The sequence below is a fragment of the Zonotrichia leucophrys genome, chromosome 4A (assembly GCF_028769735.1).
Source record: "Zonotrichia leucophrys gambelii isolate GWCS_2022_RI chromosome 4A, RI_Zleu_2.0, whole genome shotgun sequence".
Taxonomy (NCBI): Eukaryota; Metazoa; Chordata; class Aves; order Passeriformes; family Passerellidae; genus Zonotrichia; species Zonotrichia leucophrys.
This window is the reverse complement of record NC_088174.1, coordinates 2,618,649-2,632,080: the sequence shown is the minus strand read 5'-3', so window position 1 is coordinate 2,632,080 and position 13,432 is coordinate 2,618,649. Positions and strand designations below refer to the sequence as shown.

The following is a 13,432-nucleotide window of genomic DNA, read 5'->3' as shown; positions in this document are numbered from 1 at the left end:
ATGGCAGAAATCTTGCAGGAGTAACTTTCTCCCTCATAGAGGATCCTGTCAGCATGGGATGAGATTTGCTAAGGCAGGACTCTGGTTTGGTCATGCTGGAATCAGCTCTGTGTTTCTTCTGAATCAAAGTCTGGATAAATTAAAACCAAAGAAGCATGGTACTTGATTCAGAGAGTTTAAATCCAGCCTGTTCATCCCCTATTTTCAAGAGGTTCACATCTGAGGGTTGGATTTCAGGAAACTTTCATTGAGGGAGTGACTATTAAAAGAGTTGCAAGAGCCCTAGAAACCAGAGTTCTTTGTTCACAAGCCATGCACAGCGCAGACAGCAGCAATTGCAGCAATCCTTTTCCCCAGGAACTGCAAACAAGCTTAACCCTGAGCTGGAAACACCATACTCTGGAGAGGTGAAAGGAAATTCAATATGTGAGCTGAATGTGTGCTGACTTCCTCACAAGACAGAGTGCCAACTGCACAGAGTTATGATGATGATGTGATGAGGACCCAAGGGTCACTGGGGCCTCCAGCAGCCAGGGACACGCAGGGAGGACTCCAAGATCAGCAGCCCCATGGGGTGGGGGACATGGGGTCAGCAGTAGGCCTGTGTTATTCTTATCCCTGCTGCACTTGGATGCCTTGGACAGCTTCAAGGTAAACCTTTTGATGTCTCTTTTACAATGATCTGTTTCTCTACATATTTTGAAATATCTGGTTCCAATGGTACTAAAAATTTGCTGTGACTGAGAACTTTTCCAGTGCAAAGTACTTGTTAAAATACAACACATGTCCAGAGCAGCCTTGAATAAAGATTGTTCTATTCTTCACATTATATTAGAACTTTGGCAATTTTCTTCTACTTACAATGTAACTTTCCATTGAAGTCTAATTATAGACTTAAAATTAAAAAGTCTTCCCTGTTGTATAAAGAATAATAGCAACATTTACTAAGTCCAATGTCTATTTTTGAAGTCAGATATTCAGAGATGTTACTATTTGTGCTTTTTTCTTCTACTTTATTTTTAACAAATGATTCTAAAAAACAGTGTCATCTTCCTCAGTCTGCTTTCTGAGCAATGCCATTTCTGTTTGCAGCCCAAGCTTTGTCACAGTCTGTGAAATGTTCCTGCTGGACTATTTATGTTCCCTTTCCATGTGCTGCTTCTGTCCCCATTGGTGTGGGTCTTGTTTCTTTATCCTTACAGTTGTTATTTGGCCCTGGCCTGTGTTTGTTCCCCAGCTGGAGGTGGATGTTGCATGGTGCTGCTCCTTTTGGATCTTTCTGTTCTCTTAAAGGGAGTTTTTCTACAATAGTAAGCAGGTGACATTTTCTGATAAAAGGAATGTGCTCTCTTTTCCTGAAACCTTGTCCTGAAATATTGTCTTCTCAGTTCTCAGTGCTTGGATTTTGAGAATTGAAATACTGCTTTTATTTTCATATTTCTCATGGCTTTAATGCAGCTGCCTGTTCTGTCAATCTATTTAATTCAGTGAAAGCTCTGGGGTAGAGAGATCCTGTGGAAAACCAGATATCTTTGGTACTGAAGACCTTTACAAACTTCTTTCTGTTCAAGTTTAGTTGATTATTTTATGATTTTCCATTAGTGAGATTTATACTGTGCAACTTTGTCCAACCAGCACAAGAGCTCAAAGCCTTTAGTATAAAATATTTTGATTGAGAGCTTAACAGAGATAAACTTAATTAGAGGCAATTATTTAAATATTTCTGTAGCAAATATCAGCCAGATTTTTGAAGGAAGGCTTGTGTATATGTTTTATTTTCTTCATTTATTCATGGTTTTTTGCCTGTCTTTCTCTACCTTAAATATGACAAGCCAGAAATTGTATTTTTGTGGATGGCATGGAATTTTCTTTTTGGATACATGATTCTTTATGGCTCTTGTGAAATTATTCAGTAACAAAATCGTTGATCATAATGATAGGAACTAGATAAATAAGGGGATAGATAGTTCCTATAATTATCTATCTATCTAAATAATACCTTCTGACATAATATGGCTAGACAGCTACTTTTCACTTGGTACCCTTGGATTCAGATCTTGAGTCCATTATTCTGCTTAATAAAATATCTCCTTGCCATGACATAAGGTTTTGCCATTACTGAAAGGAGAGAAAAAAGATGGAAAAAAGCAGGTGAGAAGATCCAAAAGGAAGGCTGTGGTATTTTCTTCTTAAAGAATTTATAAACATTGATGTGAGGCTTCTCCAGCATGAGATATGTAAAATATTAGAGATGTTCCTTCTCTATCAAAGTTCATTTTTTGTTCTCATAAACAGTCTGTATTAGTTTTGCAATCTAACCTGAAGGTTGCTAAGATTGGAACAACTCAGTCTCAGGACCTTCTGTAGAGGGGTATTTCCACAAAGAAATACTCAGTCCTGTTTTCAAAACAAAGGGTGTCAGATAAAACCATGGAAGCATCTGAGGTTTAGTCATCACCTTTATTTTCTCACATTTGTGTGTGCTATGTAAAAATGTACTAACACCATTAGAGATTTGTGTTCCCCCCAGTTACAGCTGTGATTATGATTCATTATAATAATATATATTATTTATATTTGATTATGATATTGTGGCAATGCTGAGGGGCTGGGATTCCCATGTGCTGAGTGCTGGGCAGGCAGAGGGGGAAGCTGGATCCTTCAGGAACCTCCTTGATTTTGCTTCAGCCCTCCCTGGGGAGGAGGTGGCCTTGCTGCTGGAGTCCCCTGAAGGGGGACAGCTCTGTGTTGTCACTGCTCTCATGTACAACTTTCACTTGCACAAACCCAGGATCAGCCCAGGTGGGTTAGACCAGACACATGCTGGGAGTGACTGCCAGGGACGTGGGGATGAGCATGGGGGTGTTTGTGTGCACTAATCCTAAATCATGCAGGGAGGAGCAGTGCTCTGGGTGTACTCTCCCGTGTGCTCCCAGGGCTGCACTCTCATGTCTGATTTGGATTTGAGCAGGTGAATGGCTCGAGAGCCCATTAGTGAGGGTTTGACCTGCTGTGTTCCCATTTCCCTTCCCACTCTGACACTCCCTGTAATTTATGTAGCTATTACACTTCAGCTGTAACTCAATTCCTGGATTTGTTCCTTTTACACAAATTAGTACTGAAAGGCATAGCAGTGATGGAGGGCTTGGAATAACCACCAGGTTATTTGTCTATTTAATATACATTTTAAAAAATAACATTTTAATGTTTGGGAGAACACAAGGAAGCTGACTGTACTTCAGAAGTTAAGGACTGGTTTTTAGACTCTTTAAATTTGAGGCTGCACCATCACACTGAGTGATATCACTAAAGAACTGTGAAATGCACAGCTACCCTCTCCCCCCTTCCTATTCCCCTTGCAGAATAAAAAGCAGGGCAGAAAAACAATGCTACTCTGACTTATTTATCTTTATCCAGTTCCTCTGTCAGTAAGGGGATGAAGCGAAAAATTCAGAACAAAGTAACTTAAAAAATCAAAGGATTAAAGCCCCATGTATGTGATCCTGATGAATTGGATGATTCAGAAGATGTTAACCAGAGCAGCAGCTGTAATGGAAGGAGAGTCTGTAGCAAACAGGTTTGCTGATTTATCGGGGTAATCAAGCATAGAAGTGGGCAGGCACTGGGTGGTACAGAATACCAACATTTTTTTTGTGCTGCCTGGGAGATATATTTGAACCTCTAGGGAAGAATTGCCCTCTCCCCCTTAATTCCCCTGAAGATTTTTTTCCATTTTTTCCTGAAAATGAAAGCAGAGAACAAGCATTTCCCTGAATCCCATTTTAAATCTTCCTAAGTTTGAAATGGTTATTGCTTGTTTATTATTTTTGGCAATGTAATGACCCTCACAGGAGAGACTAACCCTGCATGGTGAGGACTCCATTCTCAACATAAGGGAGAAAATGAGGGTGGGAAACCTGGCAAATACAAATATAGTGTTGCTGCTCTGCTTAGAAAAATGCAACAGTTGCCCTGTGCTGATTTCAGGGTGCTTTATTCTGGTAGCAACTACTGGTCCTTGGGTTGAAGACTTCTAAGAACCCACCCCAGAATTACTCTTTAGCCCACCTCTAATGCTTTTTTCCTTGCTAATGCAATATCCCAACCTTTCTTTCACGTGTAAAATCAATGGGAGCATGATGCAGACAAATTTTAACATGACCTGACCGTGCTCAGGATCTTAGAGATAATAATTTACATCCAGTGTGGTGGGACTGAGGCTTGCATCCAGTTTTGTCTCCTCTAATACCCAGCACATTCTAACAGGCTGTGCAGGTCTGCACTCAGGGAGCACATCCCAGGCTCTCTAGGGGTACTCCCTGAAATCCCTTGAGTGGTGTATTTGCTGAAAAATGACAAGTCTTGGAATTCTCAGCCTGGGAGTTTTCTCCTACACAGCCATTTTCTTCTTAGGGATAGGAATAGAATCCCTGTCTAGCCCTGACTGGGCATTTTGAGTTTATATATGTCTGGCTGCATCATCTCTTTCTTTGCTTTTATTACTTGTGGGTATTTTCCAAGGTGTCCCAGCAGCATGATGGGCTCTTCTCAGCCCCATCCACAGAGCACCTTGCAAAGCTGCCTCTGTGCAGCACCAGCCACAGGTAACCCATGAGTGTCAATTCCAGCCACTCCTGACTGGAAGGAGGAAAGCTTTTGTTGTCATCAATATCACAGGGTTTTTTCTTACTCTTATGATCTTTCTCAGTAGTGCTTTTGTCTGTTGAATGTTTATTAAGAAAATAATTTTTGTTTGCTTGTTACAAGAAGAAAGAAGTTCTCTGCACACATGGGATAATATTTGTTTGATTTCCTGATGTGGTTCCTGAAGCCAGAGAGTGAAAATGTTGATATTGCCTCTTGAGATTAATATCACAGGAAAGTAGTCTTTTCCATTGTGTGTGCACAATTGCCCAGATTTACTTACATTTTTAAATTATCACTATTATTTTAGTATTATAGGCTCCTCAGAACAGGCTATTAGTGGTTGTTATTGTTGGTTTTAACATTATACATGATTTTGTGGTCAATAATTTCTCTGAAAGACTTTCAACAAAGCTTTTACCAAGTCATGACTTTGTTGACAGAGTTGAACTCTTTCTCTTCCCCGACTGGATCCAAGTTCAAAACCATTGCCTACTCTTAGCTTTGGCCATTTGCTCTTTCTACTGCTGGGTCTGCAGCAGTTACTACTTTAAAATTATTTTTTTTGTGAGGGAAGAACACTCAGAGACTGGGAAGCCATTCCATTAGGCTGAATCCAGTGTCTCCTTAAATGAGAAACCACCTAAAAATAATATTAGAATAATATCACAGAGCATCCAAACAAGCAAAAGGAATAAAAAACCAATGAAAAAAACAGACTGCCTTCTGTGCCTTCAGGTGGAGCAAATCTGGCCCTCAGTAAATATTTTCCCTGGGTTTGTGATTTCATAGCTGAGAGACTCCCAACAGAACCACCTGTTTGCCAGCTTTTTACTAGCCCCAAGCTACTCCTTTCTCCCCCAAACCTCCAGAAAATGTTCCTGCTTTGAGCACCCCCAAAACTCAGCCCCTGGAACTGCTGTGCTTGCCTCCTGGCTGTCACATCCCCTCTTCCCTCCCATGCTGCTCTTAGCACCAGCTCTGTGCCCCTCCTTGGCCACTCTGGTGCACTGAGTCCATTTGTTCACCTTTTGCTGCACAAAGCAGTTCCCCATCTTCTGGGTATTGCTCTGGTAGCAATTTAGCAATTAGCTCTGGTAGCAATTTAAGAAAACCTGGACGCCAGCTGGGACTTCCAAGGAAGAAAAATAAGATGTGTCTGAGAGAAAACAGGTGCACCACAGCTCTGGGTTTGGTGAGCTCTAACAATACATCTGATGGAGCAGCAAAAATATTTTGGGTAACCTTAAGAAAAGCTGTCTCCTGCACTACATTATCATTAATAATGGCACATTCCTGGTTTCAGTAAGTATAGCAAGGATGTTTATTTTAAGGAGAAAGGGCACAGTTTATTTTGCACAGAACCTGCTTGGGAATGTTTGTCATGATGTGTCAGTGACAATCCCAAAGACCTGGTGTTGCCCTCTTTGCCCATCACTGCCTCCCTTGGCTCCCAGCAGTTTGCATTCTTGGTATTGAGTGTGTCTCCCCCAGTAAATGTAGGTAGTATTTTTACAAAAAGAACCTTGGTATAATTGATATCTGCAAGAAACTGAGCTCCAAAAGCATGTTTTAACCTGTGTATTTTGTAAACACAACATGAAAAATTCACAGAGAATTTCTGTTACATCCCGAGGCAACTGCGAGTCTTTTCCAAAGTAAAGGCTGAGGAGCTCTATGGTGTATAAGGAAGAGAAAGTGAACAAAGAGGTGCCAGATGGGAGTCTGCAGGTAGAGCTTGCAATTAGTTTGTCTTGTGCACCCAGCAAAAGCTATTTATTGTGCTGGGGCAGGACAGACAACCTGGTGGAGGCACAGCATATTCTGCCAGCAGGTTTTTTGGTGCCTTAGGGACTTCACCTTCCTGAACAGCAGAAGGTGCACTCACCTGGATTCTGCTGCTAGCACAGATGATATCAAGTCCCCAGAGTGCCACCATTGTAACAGTGTCAGCCATAGGATGTGTATTTTCCATGCCCTGAGCTGACCTTGGGTGTGCAAAACTCTGGCGAAGCTTTACTGCGTAGACATGGCCTAAGGCAGGTGGGATTTGCCAAACGTGGTGTTTAATGAGACAGCCAAGTGTGTGTAGCACACAGCAAGTTCAGTAAAGCCCCTGAGGGCTGGGGTCCGAGGAATGTGCTCTGATGGAGCAAAAGAAGCCAGCGATCCTTTTCATCCACCTCCCGGTTAGGCTGAGCCTGCCTCCTCAGGGATGCAGCAGGGCGGGGCTCAGAGCTCAGGGACACCAGCAGAGCTGTCTCCTGGCACAGCCTGGCTCCTGAAATGTTTATTGGAGCCTCTCCTGAAATGTTTATTGGTGCCTCTCTGCACTGACTGGGCTCTGTCCTCCTGTCTGGGTGCTCAGGGCACAGCTGTGTCCTCAGGACACTTCCCAGGCAACAAGAGCAGGGCCCAGAGGTGCTGTACCTGCCTGCTGCAGAGCCAGGCAAAAGCCATGGGCTGTCATGGAAGCACTGCCCAGGCCAGGGAGGGTGAGCCCAGAGGAGGGTATCAGGCAAGGACTAGGGATGCCTCAGCTGTGAATTTACTCCTTTAGTATCAGCTCCTGTATAGGAGATTTTATGTGGGATCCCCAAATTTGGACACTGCAATCTGGTGCCACTACAGAACAATCAAGTACATCATTTTTTGGCTAGAAACATAATTATTCTGAAAAGCCTATATCCTGGTTTAAACAGTTTTTATCTCAAGGACCTGAGGTACAGCAGTTGCGTGTTATTGTATGACCCTAGAATGTTGTGACACTATCATTGCAAATTCTGTACCTCTTTTGCAAGTAAACCTGCACCTCTGCACAAATGAGTGCATCACATCACACACACAGCTCAAACCTGCCTACTGCCCTGTAATTCTCAACATTTCTACAATTGGAAACACAAAGAAAAGATTAACAAGTGGACTTCTAAAAGTCTCCAAAGGACAAGTGAGTTTCTTGTGGGAGGGTCTATTTTTTTCTTTTTTATCCTTTTTTTTGTAAGGCAAATTCTTTCATGTTTTCTGCTCCAAGAGCTGCTCACTGCCCTTGGGGTTTGTGGATGAGGAGCAGAACCCATTGCTCTGAACACAGCAGGGAAAGCACTGATCACTGAGTGAAGCTTTCCTGTCTTTAGCACCTGCTGGGAGATATAACACCTTTTAAATCTCTGAAAATGACATTTGATTGAATTTCTTTCATTTCTAGATAAAGTCCTTTTCTCCTTTCACACAGCTCTTGTTCTTTTAGATTGATTAAATCATAGATTAGAACCATTAGAAACATATGGTTTGAGAGACCTCCTGGATGGGCATCAGACCACACCCAGCAGATCTGCCTGTATTTTGCTGGCAGAAGTTTAAACTGCAGGGAGAAGCTAATGGGGATGTTAGGAGCTGCAGTTCTAAAAACGGAGCTCTCTCTGAACACAATCTCTTTGAACGTGAGAGAAATTAGTTCTGTTTCATCAAGGAGATAAGAAAATAAACATGATCATTCCTTGGCTCTGAAATGCTTTTTATTCAACAAAGTAATCTGTGTTTGGAAAGACATTTAGAGCTTGCCTGCTTGACAGTAGCTTGCTCTCTGACACTTTTCTGTAGATTTTAAGAAAAAATTGATGAATGCTGCTCATTTTGTAGAATTTGGAAATCTTTTGAGAAGATGCTGTGAAGCAAACAGAAGTTTAGGCCAGCAGGAAAGCCTGGAGTGTGGAAGCATAGCCCTGGAAGGGTAGGGCATAGCACAGAGGGGGAGGAGAGACATTGAAGTGCTGCCTGCTTGGCTCCCCCTTCTCCCATTTCTGCTCTGAGAGCACAACCTGAAGCAGATCCCCCACTGATATGGAGGTCACACAGTTTATTTCTGTCACACTCACGTGGCCTTGCCACTACCGGGGGAGCATGAATCAGAAGCTTATTTAAAACCAAAAATATATGGAATGGTCACTTTGTATTCTGACAGCATCCAAGGACCAGTTTGGATCAGGGCTTCGTCTGTTACATGCTGAATCTATTACAAGGTGAACACGTGTGGTGTTTGATCCTCTGAGAAATTTCAACCCAAGATGCAACCAGCTGTAGGAGGAGAAGGGAGGGCAAAGGAGCTGAGTGTTGGGTGGTCTGCATAATGCTGGAAAGGAGGCAGAGAGCTGTATGTAAAAAACTGTCACTTAGAACTATTTAGGCAAGTAACTGAAAGACTTGGAACAGAGGAAAAGACCTTCTTTGTTTAACTAAACATTAAAGACATCTGAAAGATCTGGGGTTGATGTGGGGCTGGGGTGGGAGGAGGCAGGACAGGCAGGTGAGCAGATTAATGGCATTGTTGCAGCTTGCCCATATGGTGTTTGGGCTCTATTTCCTCAGCTATATTTCTCTGCTGGGATATTCTTAATGCAAGCTTGATCTGGAAAAATAAAATCAATTTGTTTGAAAAGGTCAGCTTCATGAGAATTGTGTGATTGAGCACCTCCTGTTTTTCAGAGCTCGTGACCTGTGTGTGCAGGTGATTGACAGCAGCCATGATTGCCAAACAAACTAGAGAAGAGATGAAGACATGACTTGTTCTGAGGATGTAAAATGGGGAGGAGAGAGAATGAAACCTGTTTTTCATATGTTGCAAAAGTGTCTCTCTCTCTTTGTCACATCTTCCACTTAATTATTCCCTCCAAGCCTCAAATGAAAAGGCAGAAAGGCAATTAAGTGATCTGTGCGTAGATGCTACTGCCATCTCCAGAAGAAAAAAAATAATGCTTGATCAGAATAAGAAATTCATTAAACTCTGGCTAATGATACTCTCCTTCAACCTAAGCACCACTGCTGGAATAGGATATTCAAAATCTTCCCATCTCCTGGAAAGTCCATGGAGTTGGAGGCAGTGTGATGGAAACCTCAGCTAGGTATGCAGCATTCAGCAGCTTCACAGATGAGCTTCCAGGAAATCTTTACAGCTTTTGTAATAAAAATCGCATTCATATATGACTTTGTTTATGGTGAGGCCCCAGGGTGAATTGTTTGGGCTTTGTCTGTGAAATTTCTTGCCAGTTGGTCTTGCAGAGAACAAGTGTAAGCTGGAGCCTCGTGGAGTTTAAACTCCATGAGAAGGAAATAATATTTGAAGAGAAATAATATTTTGGACCCAGCAAGTTTGGCACTGGCTAATGCTGCCAGAGTTTGAATATTATTGAATTCAACAATCTTTTCCATCAAATTCCAGAATCATCTGGAACATTCCCTCTTATGTGAAATAAATGCTTGCAAGCTGCCAGGTGATTAACCCTGTTAACTGAGATGTGAGGGTGTCTCAGGAGACTCTGCTTTGTTTTGCTACTGTAATTTCCAGTAAAGATTTGGTCAAGACTTGAAACTGTCTCAAATGATGTATTTTGCAGCTTTAAGTTAAATTTCAGACCTGCCAAAAGGTTCTTGATTGTTAGTTTTTCTGGCTGAAACCTGCTGATTTTTCCACTGTGCTTTGTCCATGGAGTTATGGATCACTGTTTTATCTCTCTGGCTTCAAAAGACAAACACTGTATCATCTTCTAAGTGTGAGGGGAAAAAAACCTACTAAAATATTAGTAAGAATTTTCAAAGGATTGCAAATTAATCAGTTATTATACAAATAAACACTGAGAATGTAGGCCTAGTGGAAAGATTTAAAGCCTGAAAGAGATAAACCATTGGTTGCATTTAAAGGAAAGCATAGAGGTGGGGAAATTACTGGATTTGAGAAGGAATCTAAATTGAGAGGTCTTTTGGCAGACAAAATGAAAGGATAATCAAGCATAAAGAACAGTAAAAAAATCAGTCACAAAAGGAAGGAAGAAGTAAAATCAGTTAAATAATTTAGTCACATTTGCCTTTTCACAGTTGGAATACAGGTAAACAAATCTAAACATTATTTATAGGAAAGAAATGCATTTGGAATGAAAGAACATCAGATGCACGTGAACATTGCTGCTTTGCAAACCATAAAAATACTGTTTATAAAGAAATGGTGACTGGGACTAGAGATTTCAAGAACCATTCCTTCTGTCTATTATCCTTCATCTGTATCCTGCATCAAGGTGAGTGACAGGTCTTGCTCTTCCCATGCTGGTTAGAGTTTGGAGAGTCCCCAGAGTAAGCAGATCACAACTTTCTGAGAAGAAAGGCCCAGGTTAGGATGAAACTTCTTTCTGTATTAGACTTCAGTATTCAAGAGATGAGTTACTGAGGGGACCTTAAGAAAGTGACATTGAAAAGTCAACTCAATTTGCTTGAAAAATATACTGACAACATGCAGTAGGAAAGCCAATTCCTGAAGTCTTGCTGAAGTGCTGCAGTGTCAGAAAACCTCCAGCACGGGGCGTGGATGGCGGAGGAGGTGATGTGGAAGCCAGAAAAACCGAGGCAGGATCTCAAACAGATCCTCCAGGGAAGAGCCAGTTGAGTTTCCCAGGTCAGCACACGAATCTCTCAGCATCCTTCATTCCATCACCTGGGCAGGAGCTCCTGCAGCCTCCTGGGTGTGAGCCAGGCTGGAGAGCTGCAGTGGAGGAACCTTCCCTGCAGGAGCAGGAGATGCAGGACTGACCTGGGAGGTATTTCCCCTACTCATCAAAAAGGAACAGGCACAGAGAAACCGTGGGGAGCACACATTGCCTTCTGTGCAGCTCGAGTGTCTCACCTTCTATTTTTAACTGTCTCATGGAAGCATTTAGGAAAAGCAATATAAAAGAGAAAGAATGTAAATATTATGGTTTCAAGGATATCAGCCCCAGTCCAAGTGCAAAAATCTGCCTTTCAGTGAAAGCTTTGAGGGGCTTCTAGTTCAAAGGATTCCAGAGCTGTGGAGAGGCAGCTATGCACATTACTTACTTCTCTATCAGTTAGCCCTTATTGATGGCAGCCAAGTTAAAATAAGGAAGAGTATCCCTCTTAAACAGTTCTGAGAGGATAGAAACACTGCCATGGGAAAGAGCAGCTACAAGGTGGTAAATACTTCTTCAAATGACAGAATAATTTTTCTGCTGAGGCTGGAAATGTCAGTGTTGAACTTTTGCTCGTGCCTCAGACCTCCTGAAGCAATTGGCTATTTCAGTTTGTGGCAAAAAATCAGGGAAACTCCCCACAGTTATAAGGCTTTGTTTTAGGAGGGCTTTGTGCTCTGCATAAATGTAATGATCTTATTCTGGTTTATCTTTCAGGATTAAAGGACTACTGGCAGATATTTTAGGATTACAGTGTGGGTTAGACTTGGCTTTTTGTTTTGTTCTTTACAGAGTCTGATATGAGTGTGAATATCTTTGAGCTGGAAAATACATCCACAATACCCCTGGAAACTGCATGTTTTTATTTAAATGCAGTCCTGCTGTGTTTAGTGTCAGAGCTAAAAAGGGAACCTGGTATGAACAGAAAATGAAGCAGAAAACTACAGTTTGGCTTCCCCAAATCAGTGAATGGCAAAATCAAGAGCCTGTAAAAACTGGATGTTTAAAATGTTTTGGATTTAATCACACTTTTTGTTGTTAACACTTACTTTTTAAAAAAACACTGTTTTTTAAAATAGCATCTTACATATCCATAGACTGGAGAGCTGCCTGCATAAATTTTGGCCAATTAATTCTTTGCTAAATTAGCATAAGCATACGTTCAAAGATTTTGATACTTTTTGGTTTATTTCTCATATCTGTATTCACATAAGGTCTCTGTGTTGACAACATGAAAATTCTTTCTAATTTGTGATTAGTGCAGAGCAGCAAGAGGAAGAGTTGGCATGAATAGCTCTTAACAAGTAAGGTATGTGATTCTTTTTTATCTCTCAGCCAGGGCTTTGTCAGAGCAGAGGAGCTGAGATTGGTTAATACTCAGACAGCCTGCTGAAGTTCCAGTCTGGTTTTCTAATTTAGAAGTGCTACTGGATGACATAAATGGTAGGAATAATTGTGAATTCTATGTGAAAAAATCAAATGGGAGTCGTGCAGACTGTAGGAATAGGTCCAAAGTAGACCTTTAGAAGTTAGAAACAGCTTCAAAAATTATTATACTCCCAGTGTGATTGTTTTGTTTATATTTCAAGTGAATATTTTTCTCACTATGCATTGTTAAACTCACATTATGGCATTTGTTAGAAATCTAGTTCAAATCAAGGAAACTAAAAACACTAAGGGTAATCAGTGAGAATCCTTGAAAAAATACACAACTGAGAGACTGGACAAAGCCAGCAAGAAAAAGGGTGTTTAATCTTTTCAGAGCCCTTCTCATCTCTGAGAAGACTGCAAGAGAAAAAGTTTGAGGACAGACAATGGTAATGCAGGTTTGGGGAAAATATTGCTCCTATCATGTTTCATTTATTTTCCTTTTTGTTGTCTTGGCTTTTTTTGTCTGGTCTTATTTTCCCTATTTTTTTTCCTCTGTGCAGTTTGAACAGAGAGGAACATAGAAAACCCAACAGGACATCTGTAGCCAGAGTGTCCTGCAGCTTCATTACAGTCTCTTAGGAGATGCTTCCCTTCCCTCATCCCTAAAAGCAAAGCTAATCTTAGTTTATCTTGCTTTTCAACTAACCTGTCACAGAAGGCAATATTTCAAAAGTATCAAGTTTATTTGAAAACCATAAAGTCTTGCAATGGATTACTTGGGCAGAGGGGATAACTGGGCTGGAGATGGTGGGGGACTCTGAGCAGTCTCAGCTGGTGAAAGAAAAAGATTGGTGGAGAAGGAAAAGCCTCCTGTGCCTACTAAAATGCCATGTACCTAGGAGTGGTCCTGTGTAAACTGTCAGAGCTCCCAAGTCCTGGCTTTTTAT

The 13,432-nt window shown here is 41.4% G+C and overlaps 1 long non-coding RNA gene across 1 annotated transcript in view; it reads left to right on the top strand.

Annotated features, from left to right (window-relative positions):
* Positions 1-9,227, top strand: part of LOC135447704 (uncharacterized) — a 28,013-nt gene extending 18,786 nt beyond the window's left edge. Inside the window, exon 3 of the long non-coding RNA XR_010440254.1 lies at positions 9,127-9,227. This is a non-coding gene — a long non-coding RNA (uncharacterized LOC135447704). The remainder of the gene's footprint in view (positions 1-9,126) is intronic.
* The last annotated feature ends 4,205 nt before the right edge of the window (positions 9,228-13,432 follow it).